The sequence below is a fragment of the Oncorhynchus gorbuscha genome, linkage group LG13, assembly GCF_021184085.1.
Source record: "Oncorhynchus gorbuscha isolate QuinsamMale2020 ecotype Even-year linkage group LG13, OgorEven_v1.0, whole genome shotgun sequence".
In the NCBI taxonomy this organism is placed as follows: Eukaryota; Metazoa; Chordata; class Actinopteri; order Salmoniformes; family Salmonidae; genus Oncorhynchus; species Oncorhynchus gorbuscha.
This window is the reverse complement of record NC_060185.1, coordinates 44,566,264-44,584,078: the sequence shown is the minus strand read 5'-3', so window position 1 is coordinate 44,584,078 and position 17,815 is coordinate 44,566,264. Positions and strand designations below refer to the sequence as shown.

Here is a 17,815-nt window from a genome sequence, read left to right as displayed (position 1 = left end):
TGACACAACTGTGGGATGCATTGGCATCAATGTGGGCCAGCATCCCTGTGGAATGCTTTCAATACTTTGTAGTTCATGTCCTGATGGATTGAGGCTGTTCTGAGGGCAAAGGAGGGGGGGGGGGGGACTCATTATTAGGATAATGTTCCTAACGTTAGGTGAACTCAGTGTAGGTGTTCAATATGTCAGTGATTAAACCTCTCTCTGTGTGTGTGCTGCTGTGGATCCGGGTTGGTTGGGCATCCCTCCCTACACACTCCAGGGTGACTGCACGTTCCCAGCTATGATGAGATTACGTAACAACAACGTTGCGGAACCTTAATAGTTGGTAAACCCAGCTTACCGTGGATTATTTTCCGCAGCCCCCCCCCTCCACCCCCCTCCCCTCTCTGTGGTCCTCTTTATTTGGGGGGGGGGGGGGGGGGGGAAGTGGGTGAAGGGGGGTGGATCCCGGTGGTGAATGACGCCGTAAACACGAAAGCCAGATGGGACAGGCCTAAGCTGCTTAGAGTCACATTAATCATGGGGCTAAGTTGCCATCAACGGTCTGGCATCTCATGCTAGAAGGGGTACACAGTACTCACACTGCCATGTCAGTAAAATGCTAGCGAGAGGGAAAGGGAGCAGCTCAGAGTGGTAGTAGGTACAATCAAGACACTGTATTAGTGTGTGAAAGAGAGATAGAGAGGGACAAAAGAGACAGTATTACGCTCATTCTCATGCTACCAAGATATTGGACACAACAGTGTGGGAATTACATGGTGGGTGTCACGCTAGAAGGATGAAGACCTTAGGGAATGAACAAAATCAATAATGTTTTGTCAATAGCAATCTGTTCTGATTTTTGGTTGGAGATTGAATGTTGAAAAAAAAATCCAATGAAATGTCCTGTGACTCCAGTCCTCCGCCCATTCCACAAATAGACAGCAGACATGGAACATCAAATCACAAGTCGTGCATAAACACATGAACTATACCCATGTTATGAAATGTTATCTTTAAAACGTGTTTTTTTTTTATGTGCACACCTGCTCTGAGAGCTTTCGCCTTGGAAAAGCTGCAATACCCACGAGAGTGTGTTGCATGAATGGATTCACCTCCATCAATATTCAATAACGAGGCAGTAGCACCTCACAAAGGGAAGTAATCACTCGTTTATTTACTCGTGTTTTTGACATGCCGTGCATTCACACATCCTTGTCGTCAAGCTTCCCAAAAGCAATATAGGAAATACTGGGCTTCACAGTAAAACTGACCGATGTAAAGACCACTATAACCCGCTCGATTTCTAGCACTTTTAATGGTCTGTGTTTAAAGTGACTGAGCTGCCGGAGAGTATCGTAGTCTTTGAAGGTAGGATGATGACAACCAGTCCCCCTCTCCCTTCATTAAATATGCAGCTTGCTTTTGATGGTATTCATTTGAATACAAATATCCTCCTGATGAAAAGCTCTCATTGCCTGGATTAAAATGTTACCGCAGTAATAGCAACACACTCGCGATCCTGGAGCTATTGGAGATGTAACCGCACATTCGTTAGGAATGTCCTCAAGCAGACATTTTGATTTGAAAATCAACAATCTGCATTGGAATTAGTGAACCCATTAACGCGCTAGCGTAATTGAAATACCTTATCAGTCAATAGAATTAGTCAATTAATGAATCAATAAATGTTTGAGTGTTATTTCTTAATTTTCTCACACAAAAGCCATAGGGTCTAGATGACATTTTGTGTGTATCAAAATCCCCAGGGCAAAATAATGTGAAATGTCACAGTGCTGCTGTTCACTGTTACATAGAATACCTATTGCTAGCTAGCTACATTGCTCGGTTGTTGTAAGTGAAAAGCTTGAAGTGTAAGGGGTGCTTATCTGGTGGCAGGGAAGTCAGACGCAGGAGAGCAGAACTTGATCATAGCCGGAGCAGTTTAATAGTAAAACCAACGGCATAATAAATGCAAAGTATGAGCACAATAACCCGATGCGCACCACTCAAACAAAATGTGCACAAGCACTTACAATAAACAATAACACACAAAGACATGGGGGGGGGGGGGTTAAATACACAACACCTAATGAGGGAAATGAGAACCAGGTGTGTGGGAAAACGAGACATAACAAATGAAAAATGGATCGGCGATGGCTAGAAGACCGGCGACGTCGACCGCCGAACACCGCCCGACCGCCGATAGGTGTTAGTATGCTCTAAATGCAGTTACAGTTGTCAACATTTTATTAGTAAGTTCCCATTCCCTACCATTCTGTGTAAAACGACTACAGTATTCCTGGAGGTTTTTAGAAATCTTTCAGTTGACTCCTGAATTGAAAGCTCTCAGGTGTTCTGTACTTTTCATCCTAAGGCTTTATCCCCCCTTCTCCACCTCCCTCCATGTCTTACCTAGCCCTCAGGAGTTCTGTCCCCTGTGTCGTCATCTTCTTTTTTGCCCTCTTTCACTCCCTCCTCAACTCGCTGCTTAGTAGAGCTCTTTTCTTATTGTGCTTAGGTTGCATGCTAACTTGCATTTCACCCCTTCCACTTCACCTATGTTATCTATCCTCTGCTCCCTCCCTTCTCTCACTCCCTCACTCTCTAGGGTCCCCTAGATTATATTGCGGTTATATCAAAATCGATCATATACAATTTATATTTGAAGTAGTGTATCCTTCTATAACCAGAATGAATCACTATGTATGTTCATTTGATTGTAGGAGTCATCCTTCCGACCTGCTGGTGATCCAGCCAACAGGATATAAGGACTGTCATATAGTCTGTTGCACCCCAGGCTTGTCTCTTACCTATATTGATTCCACCTATCATCAGGTGGTGAAAGCACTCCCCTATTCACCCCACCCTCATATATCACCTGGCATGTAAGCCTTCACATCTCATATCTCCTCCGTTATGTCATCATATCTTCGGGATGATGGGCCTCAGGATGATGGGCCTCAGGATGATGGGCCCTTCCCTTTTTTTACCTCCATATTTAATGTGAAAGTATCACACTTCATGAATCAGCCATTTTTTTTATCCGTCCATGAAACGGAAGGTATTGAACATAACCCTTTTTATATTCCAGTCAACATTATAAAGTCTTACAACTGTAGTTCATTTTTCATTCCCAACACAATATGGATTTCCATGAGATTAATACATGAGGGGAAATGGTAAATGAATGAATTTGGACTGAGTACTCAACGTTGATACTCAGACTTGCTACTGAAGAGGCTACGTCCTTGATATCCTATAGATCAGGGATCATCAACTAGATCATTTTTTTTGTTTTGAGCGGATGGTCGGGGTGCCGGAACATAATGTGATATGATATTTAACAAAAACGTATTTAACTAAAACTTAATAATTTCAAACATTGCTTACATTTGTATATGATCACGTGTCTCTCTACAAGGTAGCTGATAGCTGATATATAATAGCTGATTTCCTGGTGTTTTTACAGTCTTTTATGTCCAACAATGAACATTTAAAAAAATATCCCCCAAAATTATTGGGCTCAGAAAACTTGGGGGGGCCAAATAAAACCACCACCAGATGGGCTACCCTGCTATATACATTTTTGAAGCGAATGCATTTAATGTTCTCTCTGGCATACGAGACAGAAATAGATTGTGGAGAGTGACTGTGTGTAATTACAGTATGAATGCTTTCACTTCTGCAGGAGACAAGTGTGAATATCTCAAGTGATTATTGAAGACTGTGTGATTTGAAGGAGATGAAAACAAAATGAGTTGTTGAGACTTGTTGAGAGCACAGTCAGCCACAGCAGTGTTAGCAGGCACAGCTAACACAGTAACTGTCTTGGGCATCTTACGGTCAACCATCAATGCTGTGCTGTTATAAAATGTCATAGACATCTTATGAGTGGTCATAGAGCCCTCTCACTTTAATATCCCACCACAGTGCAGTTTAGATCTATTGAAACAGATGCATGATTTGTAGCAGTACGGGTCTTGTACTTGTGGAAAAGGGTGTAACATATCACGCCTTCAACATTTAACCCCCATATTGGATTGAAGCCACATTGATAATATCAGCGCAGCATAGCTGCACGCTCACTATAGATTTTCCTTCAAAAGGTGGGTGAAATAGTAGCCCTAACTCTGGGTAAGGGCTTAGAGGGCTTGGTGCCTGGCCTAATAGGGGCCTATATAATGGGATTCTCTCTGCTCTGACAGGAGCGTTTGGCAGGTGATAAGCTAGATACCTGTGGAGGCTATGAATGCTGGGTAGGGAGGTTTAAGAGCCAGATCTTGCTTTCTGGGACCCCCAGGGCCCTACGTCAGCATTCCTAGCACCCATCTCCTGTCTCCCTCATCCCCGACCCCCAAGCTCTCAGTCCAACAAGCTCTCACAGTCTCACTGCAGAATTAGACATTTATCCACTTTTCTCCAGACATCAAATTTCAAAGTGTTGTTGACACCATGGGTTGCTCCTGTTGCTCTGTATTGTTCCATTTCTCCAAACTCAAATTCTGAAGTTGAGGGTTAAGTTTAGGCTCTCATTACACGTGGTTAAGGTTTGGGATAGGGTAAAAACACTGGGAATATGCAACCTTCTGATCCAGACTCATGGGATTATGCCCATCCACCATCCCCACCCACAATGCCCTTGCAAAAGCCAAGATGGCAATAGCGCTCACTGTTGCCCAGAGTGGTGGGTTTTGTAGGCATATTCCGACATCAGTCTTGAATGATCTTCCTGCTCAGCCTCGCCTTTCTGCCTGTCAGTGAGATCCAGACCCTCAGTGGATCTGGATCCTCCATTCCTCACTCCGCCCATCCACCTTGGGGCGGATCGATGGAGATGGCCTGCGTTCATCCAGCCCCCACTGGCCATCCTCGACAGCGGCGGCTGCTTATTGATCTCGGCAGCGTCTTCATCATGAGCCCTGGGGCTACAGAGGGAGGAAGGGTTACACACATGCCACCATTGATAGAACTGCACTTCAAAAATATCGTCAAAATAAATGGCAAACGTAAAGGTCGATACACACTCTGTTTTATTTTCTCCTTCTAAATGGATTGTTCTAATGTATGTGCATAGGTTCCTTTGAGGGGGTGGGCATGTGGGTACAGTTGATGTAATTTAGACCACCTCTGTGATTCATCTGGGCTACAAATTGCAGGAAATTGGAGGAGCGTTTGTCTCTTTCAAAGTGAATACAGGTTTCTCAGGTTCCTGTTTCCTCTCTCTCATTCTCTCTTTCGCTCTCTCTATACCCCCCTCGACCCACCCCCCCTCTCTCTGTCTCTTATGCGGTCGAGGAGTGCTTGCCAGCCGTATGGCTTTGCCACAGGCTCCGGAGCAGATGTGCTTGGCATAGGGATACGCAGCCCTGTGCAGCACGCCTGTTACTGACTGCAGAGGTCACCCACTGACAAAAGCCCACACTACTCCACTGCATAACTTGTCATGTTCATGCCGAGCAAAGCACATAGAGCGGCCCACACTCATTAGCTAGCATCGTAACAGGAAGCATTTTCCTCCTCTAATAGAAGGCTATACACTGAACATAATAGACAGTCAGACGCAGGAAATTCACAAGTGTGCCAGTGAGTGAGTGGTTTATGATGTACCCGGGAAATGGAAGTCCACTTTCTGTGTTGTGCTCTATGGGGGCTCCATACAGTGTCCTATCATCCAGTTTGGGTTATAGGCTAACAGGCTAACCCATTTCTGGTGTGTATGTTTTAAAAAATATCCAAAGAAAGGGTTGGTAGTTTTCCTGTACTTAGAGTAACAACCAGTGCAGTAAGAGAGATAGCCGAGTCATCTTATTTGTCTTGATTTTCATCCCTGCGTATTGCTGAATACTGGAGGGGAAGGAATGCAAATTTTGACCAGCGTGTGGAATGAGAAAGTTTCCTTGAATCGTTTGCTGAGGCAGCATTTGGCCTGCAGAACCCCAAAGCAGGTAGGGTGCTAAAAACCTCAAAAACCTCCTCATGGTAAACACGTAGACATGCAGAGTAGCAAAGGGAATGCCAGGCCTCAATCTAACATCACTTGCTGTACATACACTATTCACTTTGTCGTAGAAGTATTGGTCCAATAATATTTCTCAGATACCGGAACTTGTGAGTTCAAAGTAGACTTTATTACAAGGTAACAAACCGAGCTGGTCCATGGATCAAATGTTTTTCCCAGCCACAGCACACTCCTTTTATACAGTTTCATCTTTACATCACATACATAGTCAATTTCTCTATGTAAATGATCAACTCTTTTTGGCTTCGCGCCACTATTGTTTCCCACCCAAAGTTCTTTCTTTGAGGTGGGCTTTTTGAGGTGGGCCTCTACAAATCATTTAACACTTTACAAATCACGAAACAGATTATATTGGTGGCACAACTGTGTCAGTTTGGCTAAAAAACAATAAGGGCCCCTACCAGGCTGCAGTCACAAGTCCATTTACAGGTGTGCCAAGCTTACATTTACATTTACATTTAAGTCATTTAGCAGACGCTCTTATCCAGAGCGACTTACAAATTGGAGCTTGTAGTGTATTAATTATTTGTAGCTTGTAGTGTATATCAATTATATCAGCATCCACCAGGTTATAGTCATAAGTATATTCAAAAACAGCTTATATCTTAAATAGCCATCGCTAGCCGGCTACCACCCTGCTACTCAACCCTGAACCTTAGTGGCGGCTGCCCAATATATATAGACATGGAATCACTGGCCATTTTAATAATGGAACACTAGTCACTTTAATAATGTTTACATACTGCTTTACTCATCTAATATGTAGAAACTGTATTCTATTCTACTGTATTTAGTCAATACCACTCCGACATTGATCATTCTAATATTTATATATTTCTTAATTCCATTCTGTACTTTTAGATTTGTGTGTATTGTTGTGAATTGTTAGATACTACTGCACTGTTGGAGCTAGGAACACAAGCATTCAACTACACCCGCCCAACAATACACCCACCCAATTCATTTGATTTCATGACCTTTGCACTCTGTACATTTAATCAGAGGACTAGATGGCAGTCAGATAGAGATGCAGTCAGCCTTCTGCTTTCCCTGCTACCTACCTTGAAATGACCACTGATCTGACCTAATTGAGCGAGGTTACTACAATAACAAATTACTTTGACTAGACCAGTCAAGTCAGATGAGTGGTTGTTACCTCAATGAATGACTGAAGGGAGAAGGCATTGTAATAATATCTGAACAGGGCCGGTGATTTCCTTTCTGGGGTTGAATAGTGATGACCGTTGGGGTTAAATAGTAATGTCCATTTTCAGATTCTTCGGTTGGTGGCGTTGCCCTTGTCTGACCAACAGTCTCTGTGCACTTTTCAGTCCTCTGACTCTCTTCTGATAGACACTCTCTTCTAATCTTGTCCCGTAAAGTACACTCTCGGACTCTTTTCCATTCTCTCAGCCAATTTCTCTGTCACTCAGTCAATTTATTTTTCTCTCAAAATAATGAAAAGCTGTAACCTTCATTACAGGCATTTTCTCCCCCACTTCCCCCCACTTCCCCCCTTTTGACATCCAGTGCATTCAGAGGCTCTGTCTGACAATCACATACATTCCCCCCCGTTTGACAGAGCGTGGGGATCAGATAGCTACTCCTCCTGACTTACACAGTAGTTTCCTCTTGTCTTACCCATGTATCTCATGTATCTTACGTTTGACAGAGCGTGGGGATCAGATAGCTACTCCTCCTGACTTACACAGTAGTTTCCTCTTGTCTTACCCATGTATCTTATGCCATTGTTTCAGGTGTCCAGTAGCTAGATCACTAGAAGTTTACCAGGCATGGAAGTGAAGAGAAACACCTTCGCCATGCATGCTAGGCTTGACTAGTCCATGAATGTGCTGTTACAATGCGTAAAGTAAGCAGGAGTTGAGATTGAGTACATCGAAGAGTTACTGTAAGACGCCGATCAATACTGTTGGCTCTAACACCTAGAGCACTACTGATCAACTCACCTGCAGACAGACAGCCAGTGCTGTGCGAGCTCAGGCAGGCAGGCAGAGCTCTTTAACGGCAGGCAGGCAGAGCTCTTTATCGGCAGGCAGTGAGAGGGAGAGGCGAGAGGCCTTTTACAAGAGGGGCTTTTATCTTCAGGCAGTATGGAGGCCAGCCAGAAAGAGAGTTAGGGTTTACCTGCAGGTCAGGCAGCAAGGAAGGAATAGCCCCTTATCTGCAGGTGGTGTGAGGGCATGCCAGGCCGAGAGACGAGAAGAAGTGGCTTACCTGTCCTGTCCTGCAGACGGACAGTGTGGAGGAGAGGCCCTATCAGTTACCAATGGCAGAAGCCCCAGTCCTGGAGTGGTTGGCCTGGCAGGGATACTGTCTGTCTGTCTTTGTAGCAGAAGTCCCTATACCGACCAGCCATTGGAGCAGGAGACACAGCTACTTTAGTCACGTCACAGATGACGCAAAAGCCGTGCCACTGCTAGCTGCTAGGATAATGCTGTGCGTGTTCAAGGCATGGTCTCTCGAGAGACCCAGGAGCGCAAGACACCAACACGTTTGTTTTTCTGTTGTTGGGTTTCCTCACTGTTCTGATACAGTGGTTGTACGCAGGCCTATTGCTTTATATGTTGTATGTTGTATTAGCTGTATGACAGTGTGTACTACTCTACCCTGTTTGCCTTTCTGTAGGTGCGGCTGAAGCTTGGTGACAAATGTGGTGGTCCTAGAGTGTTGAAATCTGTACACTGTACTACTGCACAAAAGCAACGTAGGCAAGGCAATAATGCTCACGCACACAGACAATTTATGGCTGCGCTCTGTCCAAGCTTCGCTCCCAGTGTCAACAGTAGTGCTAAGTAGCACTGGCCTACTGCTGTGTGTGTAAAGCCGCAGACACTCTCTGGCCAGGCTGTATCTGCGGGTGACCGAGCCATCTGTCTGGAGCTTTAGCCTTCTTCTTTTCCAGCGCTAGCTAGCTGGGGTTAATCCGGCCGTGAGGGGCCCTGGCCTACTTAAATGTTCTGCTCACACACTGTCGCTGGTCACTCACTGTCCCTCGCTGCAAGGCCCTTGTGTTCACAGTCTCACCGGCCTGGAGTGCTGAGAAAGACCAGGACAGAGTGGATGGCTGTATGCAGTCCCCTGGGAGAGACTGTACAGTTTGGAGAGAGCTCTGTCTCCTTCCACCCGGGCATGTGTTTACACATAAACAACATCGCTCACAAAAGCCCTTCTTGTCACTGATTGTCAATAATATCAGTGAAAGGGGACATCATGGTCGAGTCCTACACTAGTAGGCTACGTTTAACTGCAGTGATGCTTCAGTGCCATCCTGTGCATGGCTACCAGCACTTTCTCACCAACCACCACTGCCTGTTTTCTCTGACCTGTGTGGAGACTGGGGATGATAACCTTCTCAGTCCTGTGAAGGCTAGCACAGTGGTGTGTATTAGCGTGTGGGCTACTGTGGAGCGGGCTACTTTCAGTGTAGGTAGAGCGGACTGGTTGGTCATTTGGTCTTACTGCTGAGTAGTGGTAGTACTAGTAGTAGTACTAGCAGCAGTAGTAGTAGTAGTAGTAGTATTAGTAGTAGTAGTAGTAGTAGTAGTAGTAGTAGTAGTAGTACTGCAGTGTAATGTGGGGCAGTGACAGTGTCTACAGTAGCAGTGTAGGGCAGTATTATCCTAAGCTATGTTGAGCAGGCTGCTTCAGCGTGGAGCAGGATAGGGCAGGCAGTGTGGGCTGGTAAGGGGGATGGCTGTGGCTGGGGTTCATGCGGGCCAGGGCCGAGCGGGGGAGGGTGGAGAGGGTTTATGGTTCTTTCATTGGGCTGGACTCAGCAGGAAGAGAGGGGCAGCTGGATTAGGCCTGGACAGTCATGTGAAAGGTTCTGGCAGACACCTGACATCATCCGGTGACCAGCTGAATTGCCCAGCCAATCAGCATTGATGTTTTGCAGGGCAGACTGAAGACACTAGGCGAAGCTATTTTTCTCCAACCCAGCCGAGGCTGTGTGCAGAAGCTATGGGGACACCTTGTTAAAATATGAATTTGTCTCTTTAATGTAGCCCCTCAGGTGGCTTCAGAGGCTTGAGTCTCACCCCGACACCGTTCTGTTCTCCACATCATGCAAGGAGCTGCATGTTCCTCAGTAAACAGCCTCAAAACAGCTTCTAGAACACTGTTTTTCAAGTCGAACATTCATGCCACTTTACTGTGGAGGGATTCTATGATGAGGAATCAACAGGTTTCAAAAGTAGTCATAGTCCATTCCTGGAGAAGTTCCTTTATATACATCTTAAAGGTCAGCCAGAAAAGGGCCAGTGAAAAAGTTTGAAAGACATCAGCTAAAGCAGAGACGAAGCAAACAGTGTTGCTTGTTAGAAGAGTGCCATTTCAGAGAAGTTTTTTTTGGCCCTCTCTGCAATGCTTTGAGCTGAGTCATTTTGTAAGTTGCCAAGAAGCAGCTGGGCCCAGCTACCACCTGAGTTTCACATGGTAGGGCCTTGTGGGGCTCTCACAGATCACAGGCCCTCTGTGTGAAAGCACCACGCTGTGAAGCCCCTGGGCCCCAACAAAGCCAGGGACAAATAACCCTCTGTTTGTGTGTGGCTCCATATTTCTGTCTCATACTGACTTTTTTGTCTTTAGGAATGCTTTGGTCTGGTTCCTGTCGTTCTCTTGCTGTCCAGAGGTTCAACAGTCATGGCAAGGCCACTGGGAGTGTGTATGAATTCAGATTTGATGTATATGTGAGAAGGCAGGGATGTACCCTACACAAGCTTCTACACCTGCATTGCTTGCTGTTTGGGGTTTTAGGCTGGGTTTCTGTACAGTACTTTGAGATATCATTTGATTTGATTTGACAAGCAACGTGCTGCCATTCACATACACTTATGCACAACTCTCCTTCCTTTCAGGGGAATTAGAATAGCACTCATTTTTTTGCCATGCTGGTAAAGAAATCCCAAAAGGGACTGTGTTTCATCAATTAATCAAAAAGGGACTATGTTTCCCAGCTGTGTGATGAGGTCAGATCTTTCCTCCATCCTCGAGTGCAGAGTGTTTGTTTTAGCCTCAGGCCACCCAGTGATGGTACAGCAGCAGTGTACGCCAGCCAGCCCAGCAGCAGTAGATCAGAGCATCAGGGCATCTGTTTGAAACAGAAATGAAAGTAGCGACATGAATAAAAGAAAGACATGAATAAAAGCACCGGCCTGTGATGCAAATGAGCCGGCTGGGAGTAGAGGAATTTAGAGTGAGGCCGGCTCGCCCAGACAGAGGTGCTACTGTGATGGCATGGAGAGCTGCACACCGAGAGAGAGAAAATGACATGTTTTCAATTCAACCCCCCCTATGCTCATGTGTAGCATGGCAGGCTTCCTTTTGGCATCAAGGGCACTGGTGCACAATAGAAGCCTGTTGTCATGTCTTAATCAACTCTGATCCAATGACTCCTTGTGGACTTGTGATCTTAGGAAGACATTCTCACATAATTTAACCACTGTGTGAAAGTGAGAGAGTGAGAGACAAGAGAGTGAGAGAGAGAGAGAGATCTCAGTGGTATGGTTCCCATGCATTAATAAACAGGAACTTTTAACACTCGGCTCCTGGATGAAAGGAGAAGGCTGTCTTAAGCTCGCTGCTCTCTGCAGGCTCTTTTAGGACTGCCTAAGGTGCCTCTTTCCATTAGAGTTTCCTAGGAACACAAACACAGCCTCCCTCCCACTGTCACTGAATGGACATATATACAGTACAGTAGAGTCGGCCTCCAGAGAAGAGGGGTAGTACATAGTAAAGCCCAGTTAGCGGTAGTAGTGGTGTACGCCACATCCTTCCAGGCTGGCTCCGGGGGCTTCAGCGGTGGAATGGAAGACAGGATGTCTATTAAAAAGTCATGGGACGAGTGGGGTAAACAAAATGGGTGTGACATTGAGCTCATCAGCATTACACACTGGCCTACACAAGCCGAGAGAGGGGGAGCACGTCGATGTAAAGTCCTCAGGACTCAAGCGTGAGGGGTTCAACTCCAAACTACGAGACTCGGTTGAGCAATTCAACATGTACACCGATGCTTTTTCATAAAGGGACGGTTGCCTTACTCTTTCTGTGGACATTTTGATTTATGCATGAGCATTTGTTTACGAGCCTTTCGGAGCTTCCCCACGGGGCACGGACATCAAACTAACGTGAATTCAAAGTGAAATCAAAAACAAATGTCGCCATGTCAATCGATTTAGGTTAAAAGTTAAAAGACGATGACTTTTTGCAGATCCAATCAGTTTTCCACATTGATTCAATGTCACCACATAGGATTTCTGGGTTGAAATGATGTGGAAACAGGAGGTCTGGTGCAGCTCTCTCTCACAGAAAAGAGACGCATAAATAAACAAAAACATGTGAAGTGGTCAACTGATTATTCATGTAGTTTTTGAAACAAACATTCGTGTACATTTTCACATTCTGGTGACCTTTATATGAGGGCTTAATAAAATGGGCCCACAGGATCCATTCCCAAACCATATAATTCCATTTTTTTTCAGGTGGTACTTTTCATTTCTCCTTATCTCAGGATGGCGGTGGAATGGGTGTGGGGGTGGATTCTGGCTGGTATGCTGGGGCTGTTCTGACTCATCATCAGCCCATTCCATTTTAAGACACACACCACTTTTAGTAGTCCATTATCCACCGTTAAGTACTCACAAGTTTTGGTGTACCATTTTACAGTCCCGGATATGACCATTTTCACTTCTCCACCAACAGGTTAAGTACTGCAACACTATCAGGCATGCCAGCCGATCACTTTGCCTTCCTTTGGCGAGAGATAATGGCTATCTAGCGACTCATATCACTCAATTTCCCCGATGCTTTGTCTGTCCCCAAGGGGATGGTCAGGCCATGTGTATACATCACTCCAGGCAGTAAGATTTGAGTATGGTGCATTCTGCAGTCACGAGGGCTTAGGCTCTTGAGCACTTGTCCCATAATCCATAATGTTTGGAAAAGGAGACTCCAGCTGTTCAGGGCAGAAAGCTGCAGCCTTGGAGGAGTTTGGGGAGATAAGCGCTTGTGCCTTCCATTTTGCCTCAAGGGCATTTTTCTTCTCGCGCGACTGGCTTCCTTTCTTTGCACTGCCATAGCTACGATATAGAGTTGAGAAAGTATTTTAAAAAGTATGTACATCATTTCGTTTGGGTTCAGAACAGACCTGGGTTCAGATATTATTTGAAATTGACGAAATACTTTGAGCATTTGATTGAGGCTGCCTGGAGTGCAAGATGGGTGGGGTTTGCATTTTTGGGACAATGTTGTTGGCTCCTTTGCACCAGGCTAGCTCACTAAGTGCAGCTAAAGTATTTGAAAGAAAACAAATTCTACTAGAATCCAGATTTGGTTGTTTGGGTTCAGAGGTTTGAGTTGTTCCATTGGAATGGACCTCCATAGCTTCGAAAAAGTCTCCAATAATAGCCTGATCACCACATTGTAAAGTAGCAGCAAAGCTTGAGAGCAATTGAGTGGCAGTAGCCACAACATCTTAATATAGCTTATATCATCGCAGAGAAGTGTTTCATTACACACCCATTGGATTTAAAGGCCCAATGCAGACATTTTTATCTAGATATCAAATCATTTCTGGGTAACAATTTAGTACCGTACTGTAATAGTTTTCCATTCAAATTGTCAAAAATAAATAAAAATAGCAAAAAAATATTTCTGTAGCAATCATTTAGGACTGTCTGGGGCTGGTCTAAGTGTGGGGAGGAAAACTGAAATGGAGTCATTATTGCCGAAGAGGTTTGGAACTCTCTTTGTCATTGGTCTATTCAAACCTATAGCGCCTGGTGTTGGCACCAGGCAAGCAAAACTCCCTCATGCAAAACCTGCTGATAATAACATCTTGTGTAGATTGTATTTTCAACCAACAACTATCAGGAAATAAAACTGATATAATTGTTTCACACTTGCACAGTGTTAGTTTCGGAAGATGTACAATATGATTCAAAACCAAGGAAAACCACTTTTGACTACACTGGGCCTTTAAAACTCTGTTGCTAGCCTGTGTGGTACGCTATCGCTCAAGACGTGCTCACTGAGATTCTTCTGTTTCTCTCCTTCTGGAGCTTGGGCTGCGGGCTGAAGTGTGCTTGCCAGGGGAACAACGCGTAGGAAGTGGTTTTAGTCAGACGAGGAAGGAGCAACGAGCAATGTGTCAGTGATAATAACATGACAGCTGGCTACATGCATACTCCTACCTATACCATTGGTTTATGTCAGCATCATCATCCTGCATTATGGCAGACAAGGACTCAGGACATGCCCAATTTCTTTAAGTTGATTATGGGCATTGTGTTCCTCACTATGTTCAGATACAATTACTCCCACTGGGCCTTGAACACAGATGGATGCATTTTACGGTTGGGTGTAACCCAATTGAGGCTTTAATATGTTTAGTGGCTCCAGAAATAGGTTGTTGTACATCCTTTCCCCCCATCTATCTATTTCATGACATCTAAACAGGATACCGGGATACTTATCAATATTAGACATATTCTTCCACACCAATCCTACGGTTAGTATAGATAGAAAGATCAAATTGTATGCGCTGAAAACAACAGGTGTTGACGTTACAGTAAAATGCTTAATTACAATCCCGAAAAAATTGTTAAAGTATTTACTAAAATAAACTGAAGTAAACATTTTTTTTTGAAAAATTACATGTAATTAAGGAGCAACAATAAAATAACAGGAGCGAGGCTTTATACAGGGGGAACCCGTACAGAGTCAATGTGGAGGCTATATACAGGGGGAACCCGTACAGAGTCAATGTGGAGGCTATATACAGGGGGAACCCGTACAGAGTCAATGTGGAGGCTATATACAGGGGGACCCGTACAGAGTCAATGTGGAGGCTATATACAGGGGGAACCCGTACAGAGTCAATGTGGAGGCTATACACAGGGGGAACCCGTACAGAGTCAATGTGGAGGCTATACACAAGGGGAGCCCGTACAGAGTCAATGTGGAGGCTATATACAGGGGGAACCCGTACAGAGTCAATGTGGAGGCTTTATACAGGGGGAACCCGTACAGAGTCAATGTGGAGGCTATATACAGGGGGAACCCGTACAGAGTCAATGTGGAGGCTATATACAGGGGATACTGGTACAGAGTCAATGTGGAGGCTATATACAGGGGGAACCCGTACAGAGTCAATGTGGAGGCTATACACAGGTGGAACCCGTACAGAGTCAATGTGGAGGCTATATACAGGGGGAACCCGTACAGAGTCAATGTGGAGGCTATATACAGGGGGAACCCGTACAGAGTCAATGTGGAGGCTATATACAGGGGGAACCCGTACAGAGTCAATGTGGAGGCTATATACAGGGGGATACAGAGTCAATGTGGAGGACAGGGGGAACCCGTACAGAGTCAATGTGGAGGCTATACACAGGGGGAACCCGTACAGAGTCAATGTGGAGGCTATACACAAGGGGATCCCGTACAGAGTCAATGTGGAGGCTATATACAGGGGGAACCCGTACAGAGTCAATGTGGAGGCTTTATACAGGGGGAACCCGTACAGAGTCAATGTGGAGGCTATATACAGGGGGAACCCGTACAGAGTCAATGTGGAGGCTATATACAGGGGATACTGGTACAGAGTCAATGTGGAGGCTATATACAGGGGGAACCCGTACAGAGTCAATGTGGAGGCTATACACAGGTGGAACCCGTACAGAGTCAATGTGGAGGCTATATACATGGGGAACCCGTACAGAGTCAATGTGGAGGCTATATACAGGGGGCACTGGTTCAGAGTCAATGTGGAGGCTATATACAGGGGGAACCCGTACAGAGTCAATGTGGAGGCTATACACAGGGGGAACCCGTACAGAGTCAATGTGGAGGCTATATACAGGGGGAACCCGTACAGAGTCAATGTGGAGGCTATATACAGGGGGTACTGGTTCAGAGTCAATGTGGAGGCTATATACAGGGGGAACCCGTACAGAGTCAATTTGGAGGCTATATACAGGGGGAACCTGTACAGAGTCAATGTGGAGGCTTTATACAGGGGGAACCCGTACAGAGTCAATGTGGAGGCTATACACAGGGGGAACCCGTACAGAGTCAATGTGGAGGCTATACACAGGGGGAACCCGTACAGAGTCAATGTGGAGGCTATACATTTTACATTACATTTAAGTCATTTAGCAGACGCTCTTATCCAGAGCGACTTACAAATTGGTGCATTCACCTTATGACATCCAGTGGAACAGTCACTTTACAATAGTGCATCTAAATCTTAAAGGGGGGGGGTGAGAAGGATTACTTATCCTATCCTAGGTATTCCTTAAAGAGGTTGGGTTTCAGGTGTCTCCGGAAGGTGGTGATTGACTCCGCTGTCCTGGCGTCGTGAGGGAGTTTGTTCCACCATTGGGGGGCCAGAGCAGCGAACAGTTTTGACTGGGCTGAGCGGGAACTGTACTTCCTCAGTGGTAGGGAGGCGAGCAGGCCAGAGGTGGATGAACGCAGTGCCCTTGTTTGAGTGTAGGGCCTGATCAGAGCCTGGAGGTACTGAGGTGCCGTTCCCCTCACAGCTCCGTAGGCAAGCACCATGGTCTTGTAGCGGATGCGAGCTTCAACTGGAAGCCAGTGGAGAGAGCGGAGGAGCGGGGTGACGTGAGAGAACTTGGGCAGGTTGAACACCAGACGGGCTGCGGTGTTCTGGATGAGTTGTAGGGGTTTAATGGCACAGGCAGGGAGCCCAGCCAACAGCGAGTTGCAGTAATCCAGACGGGAGATGACAAGTGCCTGGATTAGGACCTGCGCCGCTTCCTGTGTGAGGCAGGGTCGTACTCTGCGGATGTTGTAGAGCATGAACTTACAGGAATGGGCCACCGCCTTGATGTTAGTTGAGAACGACAGGGTGTTGTCCAGGATCACGCCAAGGTTCTTAGCACTCTGGGAGGAGGACACAATGGAGTTGTCAACCGTGATGGCGAGATCATGGAACGGGCAGTCCTTCCCCGGGAGGAAGAGCAGCTCCGTCTTGCCGAGGTTCAGCTTGAGGTGGTGATCCGTCATCCACACTGATATGTCTGCCAGACATGCAGAGATGCGATTCGCCACCTGGTCATCAGAAGGGGGAAAGGAGAAGATTAATTGTGTGTCGTCTGCATAGCAATGATAGGAGAGACCATGTGAGGTTATGACAGAGCCAAGTGACTTGGTGTATAGCGAGAATAGGAGAGGGCCTAGAACAGAGCCCTGGGGGACACCAGTGGTGAGAGCACGTGGTGAGGAGACAGATTCTCGCCACGCCACCTGGTAGGAGCGACCTGTCAGGTAGGACGCAATCCAAGCGTGGGCCGCGCCGGAGATGCCCAACTCGGAGAGGGTGGAGAGGAGGATCTGATGGTTCACAGTATCGAAGGCAGCCGATAGGTCTAGAAGGATGAGAGCAGAGGAGAGAGAGTTAGCTTTAGCGGTGCGGAGCGCCTCCGTGATACAGAGAAGAGCAGTCTCAGTTGAATGACTAGTCTTGAAACCTGACTGATTTGGATCAAGAAGGTCATTCTGAGAGAGATAGCGGGAGAGCTGGCCAAGGACGGCACGTTCAAGAGTTTTGGAGAGAAAAGAAAGAAGGGATACTGGTCTGTAGTTGTTGACATCGGAGGGATCGAGTGTAGGTTTTTTCAGAAGGGGTGCAACTCTCGCTCTCTTGAAGACGGAAGGGACGTAGCCAGCGGTCAGGGATGAGTTGATGAGCGAGGTGAGGTAAGGGAGAAGGTCTCCGGAAATGGTCTGGAGAAGAGAGGAGGGGATAGGGTCAAGCAGGCAGGTTGT

At 46.1% G+C, this 17,815-nt stretch overlaps 1 protein-coding gene across 1 annotated transcript in view; it reads left to right on the top strand.

The window, feature by feature from the left end:
• The window catches only part of LOC123992960 (immunoglobulin superfamily member 11-like), a 93,085-nt gene that overhangs the window by 58,224 nt on the left and 17,046 nt on the right, over window positions 1-17,815 (top strand). The window lies entirely within an intron of this gene.